Here is a 25,028-nt window from a genome sequence, read left to right as displayed (position 1 = left end):
CTGGATGGGATCATGATGACATCCCCTCTATCTATAACCTTGGGCAAGTCACTTGACTTCTCTGAGCTACTAATTCTTTGTATTTCTGCACCCAAAAAAAATAGTATCTCTCAGGAGTGTGAAGTGGGCCCTTCAAATGTCAGTTCCTATCCTCCCCAAAGAGAACAAATCAAACCAAAAAACCCCTCCTTATTGCGCACCTGGCATTTAGGCCAAAAACAATCCTTTCCCCCAGCTCTGCCCTCTCCCCGGTGGTGAAATTGAGTACACAAGCACATGTGCTTTGGCAAGGCAGAGTGTTTTTTCAGCTGAAATGGTGCTGGTTCAATTAGCTTAGCAGTTTGCAAAGAAGATTCATTCAAAACACTGAAAAGCAAACATTGGCAAAATGGAAAGTTATTTCCTAGCTTGCTTTGAAGATATTTTAAACACCAAAGCCCAACAGAAAAAGAGCTAGAAGACAGTTCCATGGTCCAACTGAAGTAGAAGTAGCCTCAGATTAAATGAATTCATACAGAAACAAGGGTTCACACTCGGATTGTGAGGTTGCAGGTTCCTGTGTGGGCTTCCCTGGTGGCTAAGACAGTAAAGAATCCACCTGTAATGTATGAAACTCCCAGGGAAGATCCCCATCAAGAGGTAGGGTGCTGGGTCCAGGCATTCCCTCATTGTTTTTTATTCTTCTATTTAATATTTATCTTTTCCTTCCTTTCTTTATATTAAATGGCTTGTTTTAGTTATTCCCCCCTTTGTGACATGAAAGCCAGCTGGAGGCAGAATTGTTGTTTTGTTGTTCAGTCACTAAATTGTGTCTGACTCTTTGCGACCCCATGGACTGGAGCACACCAGGCTCCTCTGTCCCCCACTATCTTCTGGAGTTTGCTCAGATTCCTGTTCATTGAGTTAGTGATGCTATTTAACCATCTCATCCTCTGCCACCCCTTTCTACTTTTGCCTTCAATCCTGCACTCCAAATCAAAGAGAGTGATTGGCAGATGGGCAGGTGATCAGAAAGAAAGCAGAAATTCCAAGCCTTCGAGTATAATTCCAAATGCAACCAAACTTAACCACTTGGGATAGCTGGGCTGGAGTCACAGACTCGGTTTTTACTGTAACTTCATGAAGGAATACCTATCCCCTGTGTGCCTCGGTTTTTCACCTTCGAAATGAGAAGCATGTCTTCTTGCTCAGAAACTATATTCAGAATTGAAGTCAGGGTAACATGTTAAAAGTGGAACACTAGAGAGACTTCCCTGGCAATCCAGGGGTTAGACCTCACCTTCCAGTGGAGGGAGTGCAGGTTCGATCCCTGGTGGGGGAGCTAAGACCCCACATGCCTCATGATCAAAAAACCAAAACATAAAGAACAGAAGCAATATTGTAACAGATTCAATAAAGACTTTAGAAATAGTCCACATCAAAATAATCTTTTAAAATAAGTTGAACACTTGACTATAACTGGCTTTCCTTTCTCTCCCAAAATCATGTGATGGACACAGACAGCAAAAGGAGTCAATGACAAAAGGTAAAATCAAAGGGACACCTCCTGAGCATCTCATCTGTGTAGACCCTTCCATGCACCCAATCTAACTATATGCCTGGCTCACTCTTGGGTCCCTGCAATGGCCACACTTGTGCTTGTATGACCTGAGAATGAGTGTCTCACTAAATGTTGCCTGTAACCTCCCTGCAAGCCTCCCCTCAACCAATTCCCATTCTGCATGCTCGTTAACAGTGGAAACAGGAAGTCCTGTTGAGATAGGGAACATTTGCATTTCGATGGATGAGAATATTCCTGACATTCTTATAATCCATTTGTAATTATAGCACTGATCACGTGTTATTCATTGATTTTTAGACTGTAAACTCACATAGAAGAGGAACTGGGCCTCTTAGAAGCATTAGCTCTAATACTATGGCTCACTGGTGCTCAGGAAATGCCCTTTATATAAAACAGCTCAGGAGAGTTGGGAAGATAATATATCCTGTTACATGGCTACTGAGGGCGTGGTCTGGGATTTACACTCACTTGCCCAGTTAGGCAGACAAGACCATTCTAGAATTCAATCAGCCTAGCACGGGAAGAGTCAGATTCTGATCCTATTGCTAAGTCCTAGGTTTTGCAACCAGAAAAGAAAGTGAAAGTGAAAGTCGCTCAGTTGTGTCTGACTCTTTGAGACCCCATGGACTATACAGGCCAAGGAATTCTCCAGACCAGAATAGTGGAGTGGGTAGCCTTTCCCTTCTCCAGAGGATCTTCCTAACCCAGGAATGGAACCTAGGTCTCCCATATTGCAGGCAGATTCTTTTCCAGCTGAGCCACCAAGGAAGCCCATCAAACAGGAAATTAATGTATCCGGAAAATGGGAAACTAATTCCTGTCTTGCTATTCACAAGGTTCTTTACTATTAGTGGTGAATGTATCCAAGGGCTTCCCAGGTAGCTCAGTGGGTAAAAAACCCGCCTGCCAATTCGGGAGACATAAGAGACTCGGGTCTGATCCATGGATTGGGAAGATCCCCTGGAGGAGGGCATGGCAACCCACTCCAGTGGGTTGAATCCCATGGACAGACAGGAGCCTGGCGGGCTACAGTCCGTAGAGTCACCAAAAGTTGGACAACACTGAAGCAACTGAGCACACACACAGCCAAAGTCAGTGGTTCTTATCAGAGATACACTGAGGGCAAGAGGAGGAACTTAGGAAAGATACAAAAAGACTGATGAAACTAAACCAGTTTATTTTGTGCAATATCCAGACACCTGAATCCTGCCTCCTGCTATCTTTCACACAAGTCTTTCAGATGGCACTGGATGAAGGGAGACAGAGAGTCAGAGCTGTCTTGCCCAGAAACCCAGTCCAGGAGCCAAAGTCACTTTCTTCTCTGCATACAATCTCCTTGCTTGAGCCTTGTTTTCCAGAGCTGTGTGTTACATCAGCACACAGCGAGATGCAATTAAAATGTGTGTCATGAAGCGTAAGTATCTCTACACTCTAATTACAGGTTAATAGAATGGACCCAGAAAGATCACCTAATTAATCTTGGAAGGAGATGCATATGTTTAACGATCTTTCAATAAAGGTGCTATGCTCCCTCCAAGAAGATTGTATTGTAAGGAGCTTAAATTCAGGAAAGGAAATTCATTTCTTAATGAGTACATACCATCAACATCAAACACATCAAATATTAGAGTCCATCATTTTTATGGTCAATTCCTGTTTGTGAGTGCTACTGATATTGTGAAAGTCTTTAATCTCCCCAATTTCAAATGCACATGTTTTACATTTGAAACATTCATTCAGCACATAATTACTGAGTGTATTCAAATTGCAATTATGGCCAGGAACCAATAATTAGATGTATCAACATCGCCTGAATCCTGGTGGTGACTCTCCTGATCCGTTCCAAACGTCTCCTAAATAATGTCTTTTGCTCAGATTTCTCCCAGTTGTAATCTAACCACAGGCAAGGGCATTTTGGCCAGATGATAAATGTTGTTGTTCAGTAGCTAAGTTACATCCGAACCTTTGTGACGTCATGGACTGCAGCATGCCAGAATTCCCTGTCCTTCACGATCTCCTAGAGTTTGCCCAAACTCACATCCTCTGATTTGGTGATGCCATCCAACCATCTAATCCTCTGTCATCCACTTCTCCTCTTGCCCTCAATCTTTCACAACATCAGGGTCTTTTCCAATGAGTCAGCTCTTCGCATCAGGTGGCCAAAGTATTGGAGCTTCAGCTTCAACATCAATCCTTCCAATGAACGCCCAGGACTGGTCTTCTTTAGGATGGACTGGTTGGATCTCCTTGCAGTCCAAGGGACTCTCAAGAGTCTTCTCCAACACCACAATTTGAAAGCATCAATTCTTCAGTACTCAGCTTTTTTATGGCTCAACTCTCACATCTGTACCTGACTACTGGAGAAAGCATGGCTTTGACTATATGGACCTTTGTCTGCAAAGTGATGTCTCTACTTTTTAATATGCTGTCTGGGTTTGTCATAGCTTTTCTTCCAAGGAGCAAGCATCTTTTAATTTCATGGCTGCAGTCACCATCTAAAGTGATTTTTGAGCCCAAGAAAATAAAATCTGTTACTATTTTCACTTTTTCCCCATCCTTTTGCTATGAAGTGATGGGACCTGATGCCATAATCTTAGGTTTTTTGAATGTTAAGTTTTAAGCCAGCTTTTTCACTCTCCTCTTTCACCTTCATCAAGAAGTTCTTTAGTTTCTCTTTGATTTTTTTTCCTGACTTAACAATGCAGATGGTTCTCCCTGCATAAAGAGTGAGCTCAAATTCCTCATATGGTCTTCAAGATGTGTGGAAGGTCTTTCTTAATCCAACTCCCCTTTACTTGACCACATCCTCTCCCATCTTCTCTCTATTACTCTCAACTCACAGGCAGAGTGTTTCTCAAACCATGGGTTCATGTGCCACTTGCATCAGAATCACTGAGCTGTGTGATAAAGAAGTGAATCTTGGCCTCTGAGCCAGACAGGCTAAATCTGAACCCCTGAATGCTTTTTAATGAATCCCAGGTAACTCTGCTGCACTAAAGGATGAAAATCACGCTCTAGGGGTACAGAGTATTCAGCTCGATTCTGAACACTCCATTCTGTTTCCATCTCTATAAATCTGCTCACACTGACTTCTCTATCAAGATGCCCCTTTCCCTCTTTTTTCCCTTCTCTTCCCTTCCCTTCCTTCCTGCCCCTTCCCCTCCTGACCCCTCCCTTTCCTCCCCTTCTCCTCCCCTCCCCTCCCTTCTCCTCCCCTCCCATCCGCTCCTCTGCTCTGCTCTTCTCTGGGACTTTCTGTCAGGTTCCAAGTCCACTCAAACATCACATCTTTGGAGAAGATTTTCTACTTCCTTCCTTTCGGTGCTCACATGACTCTCTTTCCTTTTGAGCTCCTCACCCTTTGCCTTCCACTTCCATTTATAGCATCCAGTGTGTTTTATTGAAGAGGTTCATTTTCTTCACCCTCTCTTCAACTTCTTGCAGAGAAAATACTTGTGTCAAGATTTTCGGCTTGGAGCATGTGTACTCATACTTTTGCCATTCATAGGGTATCGATATTCCTCAAAATAAGGGCTATAATGATGTAAATCTGAGGCAGAACTAAAGAGAGAGTGTATTGAAATGCAGCTCTGCCACCATTTTGTGGGGAGAGGACTATGTAAGCCTCAGTTTCCTTATATGAATTGGATTCATTTAACCTACTTGTGGTAGATTTGTTTTACTGATAGCTATAATTTTTCATCCTTCAAGTAGCCATACATTTCGCCTGCAACTATGAAGTTCCTTGCTAAAGAAGTACAATCTGTTCCCCTACCCTGTGAATTTGGACAGGGTCTAGTGACCAGATTTGACCAACAAAATGTGAAAACATACAATCCAAATGGAGGCTTGAAAAAGCACTAGCACATATCTGCATGTGCTCTTCTTCTTCTCTGGCCACCATGAGGGCACTCTGGAGGACAAGTATGTGGAGCAGATGTACCTTAACCAAAGCCGATGACCAGCTGACCCACAGATGTCAGCGAACTGGCAAGATCAGCAGAACTGTATTGTCTTCTCTCATTTGACCCCAGATATGTGGGCAATAATAACCTAACCTTTTATTGTGGGTTTTGTAGCTTTTTGCTTTGCAGCATTGTTGATGTCATCAATAAGTGAAACATAAAACCTCTCAGTTGTAAAGATTAAATAAGTTGCATGGGAACATGTTTAGCTCAACAGTTGGTATCCTTCAAGCTCTCTTTAAATGTTATTGTTGCAACTATGGATGTTGCTCCAGGTTGTTTTTCATAGAGGCATCTTCAGGAATTTGGCTCAGAGTCAGTCCCTTTCTCATTGGTTCTACTCCTTCCTCTTGGCCCACAACATGAAACTGACCCTCAATTTTTAGTAAATTATGATCAAAGGAGCAGGAGGCTACCTGTAAACTCCCAACTTGGAACTCTAGCAGAGCTTTCAAGTCAACAGGTTCTGCAGATCATCTACTGTTCTTCATGAAGACTCATCATTAATTCAAAGAATGTTATTGAGCCAGTGTTATCTTTTAATATGCATATGTGCTCAGTTGCTTCAGTTGTGTCTGACTCTCTGTGATCCTGTGGACTGTGGCCTGCCAGGCTCTTCTGTCCATGGGATTCTCCAGGCAAGAATGCTGGGGTGGGTTGCCATGCCCTCTTCCAGGAGATCTTTCTGACCCAGGGATTGAGCTCATGTCTCCTGCAACTCCTACATGGCAGGCAGATTCTGTACCCACTGAGCCACCTGGGAAGCCCATGTTGTAACATATTGTGTGTATAAAGGCAGACAAGACAGAGTCCCTGCTTTCTTGGAACAAAGAGAACTTTGATATACCAGTGACTCCCCTTAGTGGTTCACTTCTTAATTTATTCATTAATTCACTTAACATTAGTGAACACCAATTAGTACTAGAATTGCAATAGGGCACACTTATCATTTTTTGAAATTTAATGAATTCCTAAACTTTCTATAAAACATCCAGATTTTGAAATGTTGAACCAAACTTGAAAAAAATCTTTAAGCTTTGTGTGGGTCCAACAAACAAAAATTATCAAGTGTCACTGAAATAATGCTTTGTAATACTCATTGAAATTATCTGTGTGCATTTTATCTCCACTTTTAAATTGTTAATTCACTTGAGAGGGGATCAGTGAGTCCATCGTGGTGTCTCCCAGGTGTTAAGCACTGTGCTTGCGACTAAGAGATGCCTGTGGATCTTCATGAAATGGCTGGTAAAACACAGTCTCTGTAGCCAAGGAATTACAAAGTGATCACAGAGACAAGACAGGTAAGATATGTTCACAAATAACTACTACATGTTAATATCTATTGTGAAGGAAATGGGAATAATTACTGCCATTTATTGAGCCCCTGCTTTGTGCTAGGGCTTCCTCTAAGTCTGGAGATATGTTCCTAATTTAATTGTCCCAGAACCTCTGCATAAAGTTGAAATCCAAATGCACTTGTGTTCTGAGGCCACTTGTCCTGAAATTTCAAGTATAAAATGGCTTATACCTCACTCCCCATAAAGTAGTTAACCCACTGTTTACCATCAGAGATCCAAAAACTTCACTTCCCGTTCAATTCACGCTCCCATTTTCTCCCTCTGTTAGCTTCTAGCTCACAGTTGTGTCTCATTTCCCACAGTTGATTTATTCTTATAATAAGCTGTTATCAACTATCAAGACAGCCTCTTCCTTCTTTAGTTCTCCAAAGTGATCCTAAAATAAATGCTTTTCAGAGATTGCTAAAGATTTGAGATTAACGAGTAAGGATTTAACTGAACACAACTTAGAATGAGTTTCCTAATATATATATATATATATATAATATTTAAATATAAACATTTTAAAATATATTATATATTTGTACATACTTTACTGAAAGTCTCTTTGCCTGAGAAATATTGGAGAAATCTCATAGCCTTCTTTTCATTCCTGGTAACTTTCTATCAAACTGCACAGGGCCCCCTCTCTTAGAACCATCTCAAATATCTTGAGCTCTTCCCCATATACAACATTTCCACAACTACTTCCAGCTTCCTTAACTGCCTTCAGGAACTGCTAATTCATATCAAGTCCTTAGCAGAAAAAATCACTTGTGATGATTAATTTTATGTGTCATCTTGTCTGGACTATGGCACCTATTTCTTTGGTCAAACAGCATGCTATAAGAGAGTTTTTAAGAGGGGACCAACGGTCAATCCTAGAGAAGAGCAACCCTGAATGTTCATTAGAAGGACTGATGCTAAAGCTGAAGCTTCAGTATTTTGGCCACTTGATATGAAGAGCCAACTCATTGGAAAAGACCCTGATGCTGGGAAAGAGTGAAGGCAAGAGGAGAAGAGAGTGACAGAGGATGAGATGGGTGGATGGCATCAACATAACGTACACAAGTTTGAACAGACTCTGGGAGGCAGCAAAGGACAGGGAGGCCTGATATGCTGCAGTCCATGAAGCTGAAAAGACTTAGGGACTGAATAACAACAACAGCATTTAATTCAATAGATAATCCTCCATTTGTGTGGGCCTCTACAAATCAGTTGAAAGCCTTAAAGAGAAAAGCTTGATGGCCCCAAATGAGGAAGGATGGCTCCAGACTTGTCTTTGGACTCAAGACTGCAACATCAACTCTTGGTACAGTTTCCAGGCTGCCTCACTGACGATTTCAGACTTGCAAACCCAATAACTGCATGAGCCATTTTTCTATGTCCTATTACTTTTTGTTCTTCTAGAACCTTGACTATTTTGTCTTTGCTCTTGGCATTTCTCTGAGGATGAGAAGGTCATCACATTTTGCACCCAATTAGATTTATCAAGACATATTGACAAATATAGCCAACTCACCCTAAAGATGCTTTTTGAATCCCTAAGAGATCAGAACAAAGTGTAGGCAGATGGCTGTTGAAGAGCATTTTCCCTCTTAAGTAGAGTTTAGCTTTGTTTTTGTTCGCTGAGTGATAAAGTAGAAAAAATGAAACTCTGAGGGTTGAGCTCATTCCCCCTGAGCTATTCTATGGCCAGCCTGGACTTATCAACTTCAAAGTGCATGTCCCTCCACCACACATCACTGCTCCAGTGATGTCAAAGGAACTAAGAAAGAGAAAATATTTTGCATCTAGGAAAAGCTTTACTGAGAAATGCAGGCTCTCAGACCCTGAAGGATGAGTTTTCCATTCCAGGGATGATGGGCAGGATGCTGGCAAGAAGAAAGGCAGGGAGGAGGAGAAGTAAAGGTTGATTCAGAGAAACAGAAGATAAAAGTATCTGTCTGGAATACAGAGTTCACTCTGAGAATACCGTTAGAATAATTTAGACAGCCAGAGTGGGCATGACCAGGGAAGAACATGAATGCCAGCCCAAAAACTATGGTTAAAAAAAAAAAAACTAACACAGGTAGTATCATATTTAAACCTTCAGTTCCCTGTGTATAGCCCTGTGTATAGTGTCACAGGTCGTCTAACTCTGAAACTGCCTAGACAAAGGACATGAAGAGCCCTAATTGCATAGAAATCAAGACGATGACAAAGACATAATTCATAATTTGCAACCCCTCTCGCATATTAAGTAACCTGCAAAGCATATCAACTTGAAGGTCGTTTTTAGAATGTGAAAGGCACTTTGCAAAGTTAAACTGTTTTTCTATCAAGCTTCCAAAAACTCTGTGCAGATGTGTTATGAAGCATCTATGAAGATGCTACTGATGAGGACATGTCTATAGCAGGTGAGATTACAAGGGACTCTGCTCACCTGAGGTCGCTCCCTCCTGCAAGATGGTACCCAAAACCCCAGTGCATCTGTGCTTAGTTGCTCAACCTTGTTCAACTCTGCAACCCCATGGACTGCAGGCTGCAATTCCTCTGTCTATGGATTTTCCAGGCAAAAATACCGGAGTGGGTTGCCATTTCCTCCTCCAGGGATCTTGCTTACCCAGGGATCAAATCCAGGTGTCCATCACTGGCAGGCGAATTCTTTACCACTGAGCCACCTGGGAATCCCCAAAATCCCAGATTTGAAGTTACCTTCCTAAGCTTGAGTCTTTGGTCCTTGAGAGATGTTCTCCTATGCTTAGAGTTCTTTATGCCTTCTCATCTCCCTTGAAAGATGAGACAAATGAATCAAACAGTAATCAGGGAGTCTTCCAGGTGGTGGAAAAGGCATTGTTTGTCTCCATCCTGATGTTTTCCCTCAAATTATCTCTCCTTAAGCTTGGCCATCATGTTGCCACGCATGTACTCTGCTTCCTCCCCTTTACCCCACTAAATTTTTCACAGGTTGATTCTTCTGCCTCTCCTTCCAGTCTTCTTTCCCATTTGTTTCCTACTCATCATCGGTTAAAAGGCTGCTTTTACAGGAAAGCCCTTCATGGTGGTTGGACCTGGGTTAGCCGGCTGCATTGCACTCTCATGAACCTGTATAGGTAATCTCTCATCTCTAGCATCCCTCAGGGCCTTCATGCACACCTGTCTCCCTCTGATTTTTTATTCTTCCTTCAGCACCAGAATGTTACCTGACACCTGCTGCCTCTCAACCCCACTGACGCCCCAAACTGATTATTCTGACTACTTTGCCTTTGATTCTATTACTTTGAGTCACTTATATACTGTGGGAGCCAGATGTCTTAGTTTGTCCAGGCAGTTGTAACCAAATACCATAGACCAGGTGGCTTACAGACAACAGAAATCTATTTCTCACAGTTCTGGAGGCTGGGAAATCCAAGATCAATGCCCTAGAAGATTTGATGTCTGGTAAGAGCCTCCTCCAGGATTGCAGACTCCATCCCTGTGCCTTCACTTAGCAGGAGGAGCAAGAAGCTTTGTGATGTCTCTTGTATAAGGACATGAATCCCATTCATGAGATTTCCATCCTCGTGACCTCATGACTTCCCAAAGGCCCCACCTCCAGATACCCCCATGTTGGGGAAACGAGTTGCAGCATATGAATTTGGAGGGACAAATATTCAATCTAAAACAACAAAATAATGACATCCCCAAAGATGTGCTCACACAAATCCCCAGAACCTTTGAATCTGTTATCTCATGTAGTGAAAAGGGCTATACAGATGTGATTACTTTAAAGATCTTGAGACAGATAATTCTGGATGTTCTCAGGGGCTTCCCTGGTGGCTCAGACTGTAAAAAGTCTGCCTGCAATGCAGGAGACCTGGGTTTGAACCCTGGGTTGGGAAGATCCCTGGAGAAGTTCATGGCTACCCACTCCAGTATTCTTGCCTGGAGAATTCTATGGACAGAGGATGTTCTCAGAGGATGCAATGTCATTACCCATCATGTGAAAGAAGGAAAAGAAGGAAGAAAATGACACACAGTCAGAAAAAGTCATGTGACACTGGAAGTGGAAGTTGGAATAATGTCCTTTGAAGATGAAAGAAGAGACACGAGCCAGAGAAGGAGGGCAGCCTCTGGATACTGGACGAGGCAAGGAAGCAGGTTCCCCACTACAGCCTCCAAAGAAACATCCTTTCATTTTAACTCAATGAGACCGCGTTGCATTTCTACCCTCCAGAGCAGTAAGATAATAATCTTGTGTTGTTTCAAGCCACACAGTGTGAGATAATTAGCTGCAACAGCAGGGAGAAATTAAGACACAGCCTTGTGTCATTGTAATATAGGTTTCTTTCCCCATCCTAAGGCTAATCTTCTCTCAGGGAGCTTTCCTTCATCACTTTTGTCGTCTCCGTTCATGTCACAATGTAAACACAAGAAATACCTTATTGTTTGGCATTTTAATATTTGAATTATAAATAATTTAATAATATTGGAATCATGTATGTACTTATGGCTACACGGGGTCTTCGTTGCTGTGCACGTGCTTTCTCTAGTTGTGGCAAGCAAGGGCCACTCTCTAATTTCCGTGCGTGGGCTTCTCATCATAATAGCTTCTCTTCTGGGCAGCACAGACTCTAGGGCACTTGAGCTTCAGCAGTTGCAACACGTGGGCCCAGAAGTTGCATCACACGGGTTCTAGAGCATGCACAAGCTTCAGTAGTCGTGGTGCGTGGGTTTAGTTGGCCTGCAGCACGTGGAATCCTCCCAGACCAGGAATCAAACCTTTATTCTTATGTATTGGCAGAAGATGCTTAACCACTGGACTATCAAGGAGTCCATGAAATACATTTTTGTTTTATTTTAACTAAATTAAGACTTAAATGAATGAATCAGTTTACCGAATTTACTCTAATAGGCTTTTTTGTTGTTTTGCTCAACTCTTTAAACATATTGAATATTTTATTAAAATATAACTTGCAAAGAGAGAAGTATGCACAGCATCCAGTAGACAGCTCGATGGATTTTTACAAAGTGAATGTCTCTGACTAATCAATATCCAGTTCAAGAAACAATATCAAAAGTGCCTCCAGAGATCCTTGCCTGCCTCCTTCAGCTCAATACCCACACCCCATTGCCGTTCCACAAAGTGCTTATTTTGCCAGTAAGTGAGGAATTCACATGTTCAAAAAATATCTACAGTAAAAAAAAAAAAAGTTGTTTTGACCTTGTTCTATGCTGATTCTTCCCAGAGGCATCCATTATTAACAATTAATTGTGAATTCTTTCTGAGGTATCTTTTGTGTATGTCAGTATATGCCTTTTGGCTTTTCAATCCCTTTTTGAAGAAAGGTTCTCTTTGGGTTAACTCTGCAACCCCAAGGACTGTAGTCTACCAGGCTCCTCTGTCTAGGGAATTCTCCAGGCAAGAATAGTGCAGTGGGTTGCGATTCCCTTCTCCAGAGAATCTTCCTGACCCAGGGATGGAACATGGGTCTCCCACATTGTAGGCAGATTATTTACCACTGAGCCACCTGAGAAACCAGTATTGAGTCTTATCTTTAATTTTTGCTCCAAGTAAATGTGCTAAAGTTAAGCATTTTGAGAGCTAATACATGCAATGCAGCTCTCCGGAAAGATGACCTCACCTAGCAGGGAGGATGCCCATATTGCTTTGCTCACTGGCTGAATGTCCATCTCTGGTCCATTGCTCCTGCCTGATTCACCTGCTCTAAGATAGAACAAAAGGAATTTTAACGTGACAGAAAAGAACTCAACTCTTGAAGAGAGCACATAAACCATAGCTACATGGAGATGGAATAGGCAGCCCCTTGCCAAAATCCGCCTTCTGTTTAAAGATAAGAAAATGCAGTCCTATGATTTACCGGTTGCGTGTGTGCATCAGGTGTCAGGTTCCAACTGCATATAGGAGTTGGCTGCTTGCTGGAAAGGGCCAGGTGAGAACATGTAAGTGAGAACGTCTCTGGGACTACAGTTGTGTAAATGTCACAGCGCCGTTTTTACTGACTGTAGACAAATCCAAAGAATGTAATTCAGTTGTCTTCATGGCCTGGGAAAAGTGAGTTTATTCCATGCTTTATGATGATTTGGTACCTTGAAAATCGCCTTTCTGCAGAAATCACTTCCGTACCCCAGAAGTCATTTCTGCATCCCCAGAAGGGTGTGGAGGGCAATGGACAAAGCATGGGGTTTTGAGTTAGGACTTGTTGGTCCACATCATGCTTTGCACTTACAAGCCCTGTGACCTTGAGAAGGTCATTTAGTCTCAGAATCTCATAGTGTGTACAGAGAAAGGAAAATGATGACTTACTTATTCAGTACTTGAAATGATATATGTAAAAGTTGTATTTTATAGAGAGCTAGAAGCTGAGCACTGTTTGTCAGTACTACTCCTGTAACTCTGGAATTTCATTGTTTCTTCCTAGAAGTTGTGCTTTTGTCTGAAACATCATGGTATCCATCATACAATATGTGGGCATCTTGATGACAAAAAGGCTAACCAATCTATGTGATGACAATTTCCTTAAACATTTTTCAAATTCAAACTCTAGTTATTTAAAAAATACACCATTCCTCCTCAAGTGAAAACTGATCATCATCACTCTAAGCCTTTGTGATTTCCAGGGATAATCCAGGTGGTATAGTAAAATAAAATAGTAAATTGGGTATCAAAAAATCCTGACTTCTTATTTCCATCCTGGAATATCCTTGCTACTAAGAGAGTGATCTATGGGCCAGGAGTAGTTGCATCCCTTGGAATCTTGTTAGAAATACAGACTCTGCAGACCTACTAGATCAGAATCTGCATTGTAACAAGACCCCTCCAGGTTATTCTTATTCTTATTAAAGTTTGAAAAGTGCTGCTATATATGACCTTGGGCAGTTAGTTAACCTCTTTGAGCCTGATGTAGTTCATCTGTAAAAGAAGGAATTATGACTAGAAGCCTCCTTCAATCCCTTTAAGTTCTGAAATGCCATGACAAATCTGAGCAGAGCTTGATCTTTAAAAGTAACACTGTGCCTCCCACAGAAAATGCATTGAACTTTTGGCCCTTCTAATGCACGAACGTTCTGTTTCCTGCAAACTTGACTTCCATCTGTAATGGGCAATTAAAGTCATGGTTGAAAGGAGATTTCTGATAGCCTAGATGTAAAAGGCATTCTTATTAATAGGTCAGCTCTGCACCTTAAGGCTAAAGCAACTTAGAGGCATCTCAGGGTGATGTATAAATGTGCTAGACCAACACTTATTGGAGTTTGAGAAGTGATTTGGGTGAGGCCAGAAAGGACTATTATCAATTTGACCATTTAGTGACTTGACCCTCAAGAAAGGACTGATGACTCCTGGTTAGCCAGTTAATTTATGGCGATACTTCATTTACATCCAGCCACCAGCAAGATAGTGATGGTGAATAGGAAGGAAAAGATCCGGGATGAATGAAAAGTAGAAGCTTTATGACTGAACACCAAATTATCACCCATTATCTCTGTATGGATCATTTGACATCCCAGGACCCCTTCTAAATTGAAAATTCCCAAATGATTAATAGCCCTGAAATACCTGAATGGTGATCTGCATGTAGAATTTGGTGTAAAAAATGCAAGTCAAAGCTTATAATCAAAAGATGTGTTCACTCTTGGTAAAGATCAGAAGAATGGAGTGGCAAAGCTAATGAAAGCTACATATAAATTATGTTATATTATGTCACACTATGTCACATTATGTTATGTTGTATTATGTTATATTATATTTGTCTGAAATATAATAGCAATATTAATGCCAATATGCTGAAATAATTGTATATAACCTTTGAAATCAACCTATATGAAATAATTGCTTCTAACCTTTAATGAGTATTTTCTCAATGCCAGAAGCCTTTTTATGTACCTCATTCATCCTTAAAGCAAAATAATGAAAAGGCGTTATTATTATGCCCATTGAACAGAAGAGGAAACCGAAGCTTAGATTAGAAGATGTTCTGAATGCGGTATAGATAAAATAGGAACTAAGATAACCTGACCTCAAAATCTTTATTTCTATACTGTCTTACATTTCTTAATCCTCTAATCTTTGCCACCTGCCACATAAATCTTATTAATGAACATGGATCTTAGGAATTATCATCCCTATTTTATAAATGAAAAGGGGTCAATTACTTACCTAGATTCCCACAAATCTGCATCTGGGAAGAAGAGGCACTATATCTACCTGGTTAGAAAGCCTCGCCTTTGTCTATAGTGGCCGCCACCTCTCAGTACAAGGTTTGGGCTGGAGCTCTTCCCCACTCATTACAACTGTTAACTAGTAAGCACAGTGACGCATATCATCTCTATCAGGCCTTCTCCCCAGGTGATTGGGCAGGGCTCTACTTGGTTCATGATAAAGATGAGGTTATCATTTTAACCTAAGAAGAAATGAATGCTCCCATGTAAAACCATGTGAAACAATATTATTTGATTAATGATCTATCAGAAGAGGAGTGCTCCAAATGCAGTCAGTAATTCATTCACTCTGCAGAAACATCCCAAGTGGTGGTCACATCCACTCTATCCATGAAAGACCTTGGTTGAGAGAGGTGGTTTACTCTGCAGAAATATCCTAGGTGGTGGTCATGTCCATTCTATCCATGAAGGACCTTGGTTGAGAGAGGTGGTTCACGCCACAGAAACATCCCAGGTGGTGGTCACGTCCATTCTATCCATGAGGGACCTTGGTTGAGAGAGGTGCAGAGATGTGGCACACACTGTGGGTGCCCACTCTTACCTCTTACCCATCAATATTTACCATCCATGAGCCTCTCCTCACTTCCAGGTGCCAGCATCCAGGCTCTCTCCCTGAAGGCTTGGTTTTCTTTAACAGACAAGCTCCCTCTGCCTCCATGCCAGACAGGCCAGCAATACTAGGGAGTTACTGCCATTGACAGTGAGGGCCAGTGGCTTCATGCCTCAGCTCTCCTACCCCTCTGGCAAGGTAACTCTGAGAAGTAGTCCACACTATTTCTCAGAATTTTTCAGTGTAATAAGCTATTGTCCACAGTGTAATAATCAAAAATCACTTGGTAATACCCTCATTAGCTTCCTTTTTTCTTTCTTTCACCTTTCTACTCCCGCAGATTTTTCCTGGGATCACCTTCTAAATAAACCCTTTGCACTTGGAACCTTCATTTTGGTTTCTCCCAAAAGCTAATTCTGAGACAAAATAGATAATCTGCTTAGATTTACACTTATTTTGTGGGCTGAGAGCTGGCTTTATGCCAATCATTAGACCAAGTGTCCAGGAAGTGATTCTAAGTGAGACAAACTTTCACTGAATCTCTAGTCTAGAGTTCAGAACATTAAGAAACTAATTACAAGTCATCACCTGCAGTGTTCACAGTGTCATGCTCATGCTCAGCTGTGTCCAGCTCTTTGTGACTCTTTGGACTGTAGTCCACCAAATTCCTCTGTCCATGGAATTCTCCAGGCAAGAATACTGGAGTGAGTTGCCATGCCCTCCTCCAGGGAATCTTCCTGAACCAGGGACTGAACCTGCATCTCCTGTGTCTCCTGCATTGCTGGTGAATTCTTTACCCACTGAGCCATCTAGCACAGTGGCATGAAAAAAGCCAGTCTAGAAGAGATTCATGTTTCATTCATTTTTATCTTTAAAGAGGGAGTCACGATGGGGGAGAATGTTGTAAGCAGGAGTAGTAAATGCTGTAAGCACATGAGAGTGAAAATGTGAAAGTGTTAGTCGCTCAGTCGTGTCTGATTCTTTGCCATCCCATGGACTGTAGCCCACCAGACTCCTCTGTCCATGGACTTCTCCAGGCAAGAATACTGGAGTGGGTTGTCATTCCCTTCTCCAGGGGATCTTCCTGACTCAGGGATCAAACCCAGTTCTCCCACATCATAGGCATTTTCTTCATAGCTTGAGCCATGAGGGAAGCACATGAGAAGGTAAAACCAAAGGACCATGTGGTGCATTGGAGCAGTGAGAAGATTAATGTGTCTGCAGAGAGGGGAGAGTAGCAATGAGATGAGTGATAAGGATGATGAGGTGGGCAGAGGCCAGATCCAAGAGGGACTTTTAATTGCAAGAAAGACTTGTGACTTTATCCCCAGGGCAATGAAAATGTGTTGAAGGATCTTAAGCAAGGCGATGGAAAGACCACTCAGGCTAAAACATGGCCACCTTACAAGGAAAGATTGCAGCCAAAAGACCAGTTCAGAGATCTTAGACTTCTGGTCGAGGGCTTTCACAGTACACCCTGCTTCCTTTTGCTGACTGTGTCACTTAGGAATTTAGCTTAGAGCACACAACAGAAAATTTGTAAAATAGTGACTCAAGTTGCGGACTGATTTTTTCTTTCACAACAAGAAATTCAAGAGTAAGTGTTTTGGGCTTTGCTTTATTGGCTCAAGGATGTTAGGGATAAAGTCTCTGTAGGTATCTTGCTATTTTCCCCAAGGTCACAGGGTACTCCAATTTCAACCATTATCTCTTCATTCCAGATAAGCAAATAAGAAACGGAAGGTGGAAAAATAGATACTGACCAGCCAAGTCCACTTTTTAAGAATCATTCATAAGAGTCCATCCAGTGATTTCTGCTTACATAAAAGCTGTCCTAAATTATCTCATGGGATCATCCCCAGTCACAAGGGAAAATGGAAAATGTAGTTTTTAGTTGGAAACATTGCCACAGAACAAACACACAAAGTTTCATTAATACGGAAGGAAGGGAAAATGGATATTGGAAAGCAATTAGCAGTCTCCACCAAATCTATGTACACAATAAAACAGTCAGATTAGATGAAGCAACAAAACCACAAACGACAGCAAGAGAAAAGCTCATAACAATGATAATAATTCTAATACTGCCTCTGTTTGCAGAGCATTTGTACTTTTCAAAGTACATTTTGTGAATTCAATTCCCCTGTTTAATATACTTAATAAAATAGTGGAGCATAAAGATATTGATGTTTCACTAAGCAGAAATAAACCAAGAAAAGCTGAAAGCGTGATAAATTGGAATGGCAGAGAAACAGCTTCTCACCAAGCCTTAAATTGCTTTTTTTTAACCAAAGATTCTTTTTTCTGGGCTTTGACTTACATTTGTTAATTGGTTACCTCTTCCTGAAGCAGGTACATATGGGGGTCACTTAAAGACAAAAGGTGTTGTAAAATGGTGGGGAAAAAGAGCTGTGCTTAGTCATTCATTCATGTCCCACTCTGTGTGAGCCCATGGACTGTAGCTCATCAGGCTCCTCTGTCTATGGGATTCTCCAAGCAAGAATACTGGAGTGGGTTGCCATGCTCCCCTCCAAGGGATCTTCCCAACCCAGGGAGTGAATCCAGGTCTCCCACAGTGCAGGTGGATTCTTTACCAGCTGAGCCACCAGGGAAGCCCAAGAATACTGGAGTAGGTAGCCTAGCCCTTTTCCAGGGGAACTTCCCAACCTAGGAATTGAACCAAGGTTTCCCGCATTACAGGCAGATTCTTTACCAGCTGAGCTACCTGGGAAGCCCATCATGTTCAAATCCAGCTTGTGCATTCATGGACTCAGGAGAAATGAGCAAGTTACTTACCTTTTGAGCCACAAAAGATTTATAAAATCTTTTACAGTGAACCTGCCTTACAGAATTCAAAATGTTTTAAGACAATTTCTGGCTGAAGGTGGATTAATATAGTGCTTCTGCATTCTTCACTTATTATCACAGTGCCATTGCTAGATACTAGGAAGAACATTAGGGTCATCAATGTGCACAGCAGTTTGTGGCAAATTTTGACTTAGCTTGGAGGGAAAAGGGCTATGTAACCCATAGCCAAAAAGTAGCCGGCTTTGGGTGTAAAGTGAGGAAGTTTGCACTATACTCCATAGACCACAGGCGATTGAGAGCACTGCAGTAATTAGAAAGCAACATTCCTTGATCCCTGCAGATTTCTTAGCGGGAGAGGCCCTGGATCGAGTGCACAGAGAGAGAGAGAAGAATGTGGAAGTCATTAAAGAGAAGGCCTCTGATTATTATTCCCCCTTAGAATGGGATGTTTGGAGCATAACCAATGTCTACTTACCTAAAATAGTCTCTCTGCCTTGAGAGGAGCTTTGGGAAATGTGGTTGCCACAGCGACTCACAGCTCTTGAGGAGAAAATCCCCAGGGCCGTGGCATTGACCGTGGGGCAGCCCCTCTAAGTGTCTCTGCTTCCTGCTGTGAGTCCAAGGCACTCTGAGTCTGAACAGCTGTGGTCCTGCCATCGTCTATCGCAGGCCTGCAGATCCTGAAGCAAAATTAACTGGATCCACCCCTTGCTGAGCTTGGTTAAGCTGCTCAGAGTTGCCAGGAGGGGCCAGGAGAGGCCAGAAACACATAACTCTGAGCTGCTGATGGCTGGTCTGGGCAGAAAATCCAATCCAGCAATCATTTACCAAATGAAAACTTCACAGCAGCTCTACGTGTGCTTCTGAACATGAAGAATGCTACAGCAGGGGTCCTTTCTCAAGGATTTCAAAGTGAGTTGGGGGGTGTCACAGATAGGAGGAAAGAGAGGGGACCCCAACTGCCTGAGAATCTTGAGGAGTGTCTCTGCAGAGGTGTTTGCTTGTTGTGTGCTTGTTTGAGTGAGTGAGAAATAGCAGAATGAAACCTCAGGCCAGGGGGTGGTGAGGCTGCCCAAAGGCACACAGGAGAGGTGCAGCCTGGCATGGCTTGGTGGCTGGAAACCCATTTTTGGAGAGACATGCTGGGTTCCATCATGGATTCAGGTCTAAAGGATGCAAGTTTATTCTCTGGTCAATAGGGAGTCAGCGAAGGATTTTGACCAAGGGTGCAGAGTACATCATGAGAAACACTGGGCTGGAAGAAGCACAAGCTGGAATCAAGATTGCCGGGAGAAATATCAATAACCTCAGATCTGCAGATGACACCACCCTTATGACAGAAAGTGATGAGGAATTAAAGAGCCTCTTGATGAAAGTGAAAAAGGAGAGTGAAAAGGTTGGCTTAAGGCTCAACATTCAGAAAATGAAGATCATGGCATCTGGTCCCATCGCTTCATGGGAAATAGATGGGGAAACAGTGGAAACAGTGTCAGACTTTATTTTTAGGGGCTCCAAAATCACTGCAGATGGTGATTGCAGCCATGAAATTAAAAGACGCTTACTCCTTGGAAGGAAAATTATGACCAACCTAGATAGCATATTCAAAAGCAGAGACATTACTTTGCCAACAAAGGTCCATCTGTTCAAGGCTATGGTTTTTCCAGTGGTCATGTATGGATGTGAGAGTTGGACTGTGAAGAAAGCTGAGCGCTGAAGAATTGATGCTTTTGAACTGTGGTGTTGGAGAAGACTCTTGAGAGTCCCTTGGACTGCAAGGAGATCCAACCAGTCCATTCTAAAGGAGATCAGCCCTGGGTGTTCTTTGGAAGGATTGATGCTAAAGCTGAAACTCCAGTACTTTGGCCACCTCATGAGAAGAGTTGACTCATTGGAAAAGACTCTGATGCTGGGAGGGATTGGGGGCAGGAGGAGAAGGGGATGACAGAGGATGAGATGGCTGGATGGCATCACTGACTCGATGGACATGAGTTTGAGTGAACTACAGGAGACAGTGATGGACAGGGAGGCCTGGCGTGCTGTGATTCATGGGGTCTCAAAGAGTCGGACACGACTGAGCGACTGAACTGAACTGAGGATGTATTAAGATGTTTATTGAAGCTAATAGTTCAGCGAGGTATAGAAGGACCCAGAGTAGAGTTGCATGGGAGTGAAAAAAAGATGAGCTTAAGGAAGTAATGTGAGACTCTAAGGGAACTAGGGGGCTTCCCTGGTAGCTCAGTTGGTAAAGAATCCTCCTGCAATGCAGGAGACCTTGGTTCAATTCCTGGGTTGGGGAGATCCACTGGAGAAGGGCTAGGCTAGCCACTCCAGTATTGTGGCCTAGAGAATTCCATGGACTGTATAGTCCGTGGGGTCGCAAAGAGTCAGACATGCCTGAGAGACTTTCACTTTCACTTCATTTTCATGGGAACTGGGAGGGACCAATGAACATTCTCTCCTGATCATCAAAAGAGAGATGGAGCCCCAGTTTATAAGGTGCAACATAGATGCTACACCAAGAAATGTTCATGACAATTCTATTTCCAGTTTACAGATGGAAGGACTAAAACTAAGAAATGTCTTACCCTAGGGGTGGTATCAGATTGTCTTGGTCACAAATTACAATTTGTCAATCCAGGCAGCTTGTGGATTCAAAATTTGTAAATGAGGCAGGACTTCCTGTCAGAAAGCATAAATTGCCCCTGGGATTCCTGCCAGGTTGATGAATATTTTGAATGCTTTTTAAAAGATCTTTTGCACACATAAAGAGGAATTTCAGGGGTACTTCTGGGGTCAAATATTTAATCTATCTTCATTTGAGGGAGCTTGGAAAAGAAATTTTGAAATAAAGTCCCAAGAATTCAAATATCTTTTTCAGTCTCCTTCCTAAGTCACTATAGGAGTCCCTTCTTCCTTCATCTACTCCAGCCTGAAGCACAGGTGTTTAGAAAGTATTAGTGATATTTGCTAGAAAATATAATCATTTTCTAACATTTGTATTCATTTCTTTAAGCTGGTGGCTTATTTCTGGATACTAATTTAAATCCACTCCTAATTTTAATTAGAGGTAGGATTTAATAGTGTTGAGATTTTTATGTTGTTTTTTTTTTCCTTCTTCTTCTAGGAAAGAATGTGAACTTCAGCAATCCAGGATTTAAAGTATCTGTATTTATTTTGGGACTTAACAACAATGAGTGGGGATTAATATTTGGATGGGGAATATGGGAGTGCATTCACTGTGCCTTTTGAAACTAATTAAAAATGTTTTAAGATTTTTTAATGGGTTATTTAGTTAAATCACTCCAAAGTAATGAACTAGCATAAGCCAAGCTTCAATATGTCTTACACTTTGCGTGTTTTATAGTGCCTGGTTCTAGCCTACCTCGCTATTCATTAACTCATTTCTGCCCATTGTATCTCTTGTTCAGCAGCCTAAAGTCATCCTACTTTTCCTCCCATTGCATTTTATTTATTTATCTAATTTTTAAAAAATTTTCTTTCTGCCATGTGGCATGCACAATCTTAGTTCCCCAGCCAGGGGTTGAATCCATGTCCCCTTCGTTGGGAGCCTGGAGTCTTAACCACTGGACCACCCAGGAAATCCCTTCCATTGCATTTGTTTTTAATTTTATTATTATTATTATTTTTTACTTTACAATATTGTATTGGTTTTGCCATACATCAACATGCATCCGCCACGGGTGTACACGTGTTCCCCATCCTGAACCCTCCTCCCACCTCCCTCCCCACACCATCCCTCTGGGTCATCCCAGTGCACCAGCCCCAAGCTTCCTGTATCCTGCATCGAACCTGAACTGGCAATTCGTTTCTTATATGATATTATACATGTTTTAATGCCATTCTCCCAAATCATCCCCCGCTTCCCTCTCCCACAGAGTCCAAAAGACTGTTCTATACATCTGTGTCTCTTTTGCTGTCTCCTATACATGGTTATTGTTACCATCTTTCTAAATTCCATATATATGCGTTAGTATACTGTATTGGTGTTTTTCTTTCTGGCTTACTTCACTCTGTATAATAGGCTCCAGTTTCATCCACCTCATTAGAACTGATTCAAATGTATTCTTTTTAATGGCTGAGTAATACTCCATTATGTATATGTACCACAGCTTTCTTATCCATTCATCTGCTGATGGACATCTAGGTTGCTTCCATGTCCTGGCTATTATAAATGGTGCTGTGATGAACATTGGGGTATATGTGTCTCTTTCAATTCTGGTTTCCTCAATGTGTGTGCCCAGCAGTGGGATTGCTGGGTCGTATGGCAGTTCTATTTCCAGTTTTTTAAGGAATCTCCACACTGTTCTCCATAGTGGCTATACTAGTTTGCATTCCCACCAACAGTGTAAGAGGGTTCCCTTTTCTCCCCATCCTCTCCAGCATTTATTGCTTGTAGACTTTTGGATCGCAGCCATTCTGACTGGCGTGAAATGGTACCTCATTGTGGTTTTGATTTGTATTTCTCTGATAATGAGTGATGTTGAGCATCTTTTCATGTGTTTGTTAACAATCTGTATGTCTTCTTTGGAGAAATGTCTATTTAGTTCTTTGGCCTATTTTTTGATTGGGTCATTTATTTTTCGGGAATTGAGCTGCAGGAGTGGCTTGTATATTTTTGAGATTAGTTGTTTGTCAGTTGCTTCATTTGCTATTATTTTCTCCCATTCTGAAGGCTGTCTTTTCACCTTGCTTATAGTTTCTTTTGTTGTGCAGAAGCTTTTAATTTTAATTAGATCCCATTTGTTTTATTTTTGCTTTTATTTCCAATATTCTGGGAGGTGAGTCATAGAGGATCATGCTGTGATGTATGTTGGAGAGTGTTTTGCCTATGTTCTCCTCTAAGAGTTTTATAGTTTCTGGTCTTATGTTTAGATCTTTAATCCATTTTGAGTTTATTTTTGTGTATGGTGTTAGAAAGTGTCCTAGTTTCATTCTTTTACAAGTGGTTGACCAGTTTTCCCAGCACCACTTGTTAAAGAGATTGTCTTTTCTCCATTGTATATTCCATTGCATTTTAAACTGCAGCACTCTCAGTCCTCATAGTACCTTCCCTCACACACCTTGCCTGTTCATGTCTGTGTACTCTTGCCTCTCCTATTCCCTCTGCATTGAGCATCCTTTTCCTGGAAAATTCCCACGCATTATTCAAAACCTTGCTAAGCCATCCTCTTAGCAAAATCTTCAAGGCATCTTCAGACAAAATTCATATATCCCTCCTCTTATCATTTCTATCCCTTTATGTATAATAAGGCATTGCATTTGTATATAAATACCTATCTCTTTTTCCAGACTATAAGCCATTTAAGGTATTATTTGCTTCTGTATCCTCCCACTGCCAGGCTTAGCATAGTGTTCAAAACTACTGCTGACTCAAAAACCTGAACTCAACTCCTTACCCCACCTCTTTCAAGGGGAAATGATGTAACTACACAATGAAAGTTGACTCTTTTTTTTTAACCTGCCAAGTAGATTACACTTTCAATTTGTCAGCTGTATGGGTTGAGTTCAATCATATGTTGGTGGCTTACTTAGTGCAGTTATCGAAAGGAACAGCAGAAAACTCTATCGATTTTATAGTTTGGAATTTACAATTTTCTATTTTAAGGAACACCATTGCCCTCAAGAATTGCAATAAAATAACAATGATATGGTCTGATTAAACTGTGTGAGCAATAGAGGAGAATTTTTTCTGTGCTAGGAGCTTTCCTACTTTTTGCCGTGAAGGAGCAGAAAGTGAGGACTTTGATAAGTGGCAAAGCCCCACTGCTTGCTTTTCTTTTGGTTTCTCATTGTTTTGGGGAACCAACCTGTGATGCACAGCAAGGATGAAGTATATTTTAGCAACATGCAATGAGGTTGAGAAATGATAGTTTTCTATATGGGTCTATTTTTAAAACTCAGGGATGTAACAAATGTACCTTAAGCTTACTCCAACAGCAGAATTCTCCAGAGAACTCTCATAATCATTTTTGCTTTTTGAAATTGAGGGTTTCATAAAATATACTGTCAAGAATGATTCTCTATAGACTCAGAAACATCTGTCTTCCTTTTTTATTCATTTTATTCATTTTCTTTTACAACATCATGGGTGAAGCACACCTATAATACACACACACAGCTCCAGAGTTTAAAACCCTGTGCAGGGTTCACACCTCAGTTCCATCACACATGAGCTGGGTGGACTTTGGCTTTAGATTTTCATAGTAAGAGTCATCTCATCATCCAGGGACCACATTAAGCACTTTGCCCAGTGCCTGCTGGGAAGAATGTGATTTAAAAAGGGTGGGGTCCCCTCCTCTTTCCTCTTCCCCTATTCCTTCCTGCCTTGAAAAGAAGTAAAAGTAACTTCCACACTTAAGCTTTCCAGTCTAAAGAATGCCAAGTTCTGATTTAAATTTCAATCCCCCATGAACTGAGAAACCACATAGTCGATTTTATTTGAATTATATAAAAGACTAAATGAAGCTCATGAAAACAGAGAAAGAAAAATTTTAGGAATTTACCTAAAATTTTACACACAGAACAAGAGCAGGGGTCAGTGAAGCCTCAGTTACAGATACCATCCTCTATAAAACAAACCTTCA

At 41.6% G+C, this 25,028-nt stretch overlaps 1 long non-coding RNA gene across 1 annotated transcript in view; it reads right to left on the bottom strand.

The window, feature by feature from the left end:
- Positions 1-18,999, bottom strand: part of LOC129657315 (uncharacterized) — a 32,010-nt gene extending 13,011 nt beyond the window's left edge. Inside the window, exon 1 of the long non-coding RNA XR_008716669.1 lies at positions 18,899-18,999. This is a non-coding gene — a long non-coding RNA (uncharacterized LOC129657315). The remainder of the gene's footprint in view (positions 1-18,898) is intronic.
- Between the last annotated feature and the right edge of the window lie 6,029 nt (positions 19,000-25,028).

The sequence above is a fragment of the Bubalus kerabau genome, chromosome 7 (assembly GCF_029407905.1).
Source record: "Bubalus kerabau isolate K-KA32 ecotype Philippines breed swamp buffalo chromosome 7, PCC_UOA_SB_1v2, whole genome shotgun sequence".
NCBI classification, from domain to species: domain Eukaryota; kingdom Metazoa; phylum Chordata; class Mammalia; order Artiodactyla; family Bovidae; genus Bubalus; species Bubalus kerabau.
The sequence above is the reverse complement of the archived record's forward strand: the minus strand, read 5'-3'. Positions and strand labels throughout refer to the sequence as shown.